This window comes from Brachyhypopomus gauderio, chromosome 9 (genome assembly GCF_052324685.1).
Source record: "Brachyhypopomus gauderio isolate BG-103 chromosome 9, BGAUD_0.2, whole genome shotgun sequence".
NCBI lineage: Eukaryota > Metazoa > Chordata > Actinopteri > Gymnotiformes > Hypopomidae > Brachyhypopomus > Brachyhypopomus gauderio.
Window position 1 is genome coordinate 18973659 of NC_135219.1, and position 3637 is coordinate 18977295.

General features: G+C 40.4%; 1 long non-coding RNA gene across 1 annotated transcript; it reads right to left on the minus strand.

Moving 5' to 3' along the window:
• Positions 1 to 224: 224 nt before the first annotated feature.
• LOC143523329 (uncharacterized) lies at positions 225 to 3222 on the minus strand. Its single transcript, XR_013133305.1, has 3 exons — positions 1849 to 3222; positions 1603 to 1732; positions 225 to 1475 (listed from the first exon to the last, which is right to left on the minus strand). It is a non-coding gene; the product is annotated as an uncharacterized LOC143523329 (long non-coding RNA).
• Between the last annotated feature and the right edge of the window lie 415 nt (positions 3223 to 3637).

Genomic DNA, 3637 nt, shown 5'->3' on the forward strand with positions numbered 1-3637 from the left:
GGTGTGATTTAGTTATCTGTGCCCATGATGATATCTTTATGCAGCGAGTTTACAGAGATAGCAGTGTATTAGAAGAGGTGAAAAGGAGGTGTGACATGTTTTTCTTTAACACTTACATGCCAAAATACCTCTCTATGCCCAAGCAATAGAAAATCATAATGAAGACATGAACTCATGAACAATTAAAACAATTTCAATTTATTCTGTCAATTGTATTAGTTTCATTTTTTACAAATACAGTAAAAGTTAAGAAATACATAATGTTGTATTGTGTTGTCAATTTTACATATAAAAGGGAAAGCATTTTATACAATTAATCATATTGCACTGTACCTTAACATTGCAGCCAATATTTACAGACTAGCATGACCTAAAGCAGGGGTCGGCAACCTTTTTGACTCGGAGCCACAAAAGCAAAAATAATTGGAAATTTATTTCAGTGACGATGACATGTCACTCAAGCGAACCGAAACACCGGACATTTGTGAAATTCCACCCGAACATTTTTTTTAAGTCTCAAAAATAATATACGGTAATTAAATACTCATTAATTCTATTCAAAAGCTGAGCCGCATCAGAGGGATCAAAGAGCTGCATGCGGCTCCGGAGCCGCGGGTTGCCGACCCCTGACCTTAAAGGGATCATTTTAAGGTTAGAGAAAAAAATAAATAAATAAATCGCCGTAATTCACATTACATCATCTGTCTAATTCTGGATTGAGATTAGCCATTGTTTGCCCAGGCTTTTACCAAGGGGCCATTTTGATAATTCACCAAAAGACAGGCAACAGTAAAAATTTGGTTTATGCTCCCTGTGATTGAAAGGGGGATCACTGTGCTGAATATTTTATGTTCTTTGACTCTGCGAATCACACGCTCAACATGGACTCTCAGTCTTGCAATGGACTGTGACGTTCTGATCTCTGACCTAGACAGTTGAGCTCTCTTTGACAGAAACGTGGGTATGTGGACTTTGCATGGAACGCAGTCTTCAACAAGGAAACCCTTGTCCACCATGATGGCCATAGATGGGTCAAGGAGGGCCACAATGCCAGACTGCTTTAAGATCTCTTTATCACTGATAGCACCTTGATAAAGAGAAGACACAAAGGTCACTGCGCCATGAGGGGCTATCCCAAGCAACCATTTGAATGTACAGTGTGATTTATAAGTGGAAAACACTTCACTCTGAAGGAGAAGGGAATTTGGAGTTTGACATCTCAGTTCTGTGGAATCTAAAATTATTTGAGTGTCAGCGTAGTCCTGAAACACATCTGGGAGGTGAGTTTTCACAGTGTCCACATCTAACCAAACATAAACAGCTCCCAATACAGTATAAAGGAAGTTGGCCCAGGTGTTAATAATACGACTAACAGTTGACCGATGGATTCTAAATCTATGGGCCAAATCCTTTTGCATCAGTCCCAATGACGGGTAGTTCATGAAGAGAAAAATCTCATCAATTGGTTAAAGAACCTGGGGAAAAAAATACATTATCCTATTGTCATATTACATTATGACTATCAAAACTTCTTTTGATGTAAAGATTAATTTGAAAATGATGACATAACATGCTTTGTATGGACAACAGGAAAACATTTACCGTTGTACTGGCAGAGTGAGGGACCTGATCAGTCTTCTCAACAGTCCGTGCGCTTGTAACCCGTATGATGTTGTGGGTGGCTGGCTCTATTTGCTTCCAAAAGCCCATCAGGTGGGCATGGTTTGCAAATCTGTGGAATATAAAAGTTATATATAAAGTTATATAATCGCTATTTCATTCACAATGTATTTCAGACACCAGAGAAGGCCCATCCGTATACTGTGTCCTGCCATATTTTGTATTTACCTGGTAAAGAATCGTATGTCGTCATCAGAGGCAGAAAACCGCTCCAAACAGAACTTGCTGACAGTTAAGTCTTCGATTTGTTTTCGGAGCCTTGATATCTCCTCTTCATTTTCATTGAGGGAGAGATCAAGCGCAGCAGGCTCATTACTGACGCAGTAGTCATGTTCATGACACGGTAAGGGGTCATCATCATCATGGTCAGTCTGCATCTCTGTTAGATCAGTGTTGGGTGGACGCTCTGTTCTTTCCCATACTCCAGATCATGGAGTTGGAATAGTATAGTTATTCCATTGAAATAGCACAGGAAAAGCTCCAGGTCGCAGTCGTCGTCGTCCAGCAGGAGTGGGAGGTTCGAGCAGATCAGCAGCGATAAAATGTCGCGAACACACTCGGGAAGTACTCGTGACGATAAAATGATCTCTCCTGATCTTAACCACCCATTGTTTCTGCAGTTCTGAGTCCTTTGGAAAGGTGTGGAAGCTCAGGTAGGAATTACACCTTGTCGATGCTGTGCAGAATGGCACACAGCAGTGGTGGTTGGACCTGCTGTCTGTACGTTGTTGAAACGATACTTTTTTTTTTGTTTACCTGTCATGTTTAGGACACGTAAACGGACAGGAGATGAAGCAAACATAATCATCAAGGTTGGCAAGCTATCAAAACATACCAACTCAAAGGGTTAACATGATATCAGCCTCATGGGACAAAAATGATGGGAAACAAACACAAGTTGTAATATCCACAACATTAACATTTTCTTAATCCAAAATCGGCGCTCTGAACCAAACCTCGTCTTTATCAAGTCTAAACTAAACTTATAAAGGAGCAGCAGCAATAACTAAGCATTATATACCAGCCAAAGATAGAAGCTGTAGGTGGTTAGCGCCTAAGGCCAAGAAGCTACAGGGGCTAGCTAAGCAAACTAAAAGGCACAGGTGGTTAGAGAGCAAAGCTAAAGGTTGCACTCCAGTTATGTAGCTTAACTAAATCCCCAACCCATAAAACTCCGTATACAAGTGAAACATACCTGCTTTAACCCCGTCAAAACTACTAATGACTCAGTTCTGCTCCCACAATAGTACTGCACCAGGAGGCGCCTCGTCTGGGCCTCTCCCTCGATATAAGAGCAGGACTAAACACTTAGTACTGGACACTAGTCTCACATTTAAAAGCAGAATACATGAGTAAAAATGCACCGTACCTTACAACAGCGAACACTCCGTAAAGTCGAGCTCACGCTCCAACCCTGTCGTCCCGTTGTGCTGCTTAGCTTAGCCACGCTATTGCTGCAAGGACCCCATGGTGCCCTTATCACATGCCTGATTACAGGCACACTGCAGCCTGTAACTACCTCACTCCTCCCATACCAACAAATCTGTGGAGGGAGCTAAAGATCAGGGTGATGGCAAGGAGACCCTCCAACCTCAAAGAGTTGGAGCTCATCACTAAAGATGAATGGACAAAAATACCAGTGGAGACATGCAAAAAGCTGGTCAGCAATTACAGGAAGCGTTTGATTGCTGTAAATAAAGGCTTTTCTATTAATTATTGAGAAGGGTCTGAATAATTTTGGACATGCTACTTTTTGTTCAAATGTGAATAAAAGCTGAGAATTTTTTTTCCCCACAATGATGCCTCTTGTACATCATCGTATTATCTCCTGGGAGATTTCCAGTCAAAAATATAATTTCTGGTTAAATAAAAGTAAATTTAAGTCAAAATTTGACAGGGGTATGACTGTATATATATATATATATATATATATATATATATATATATATATATATAT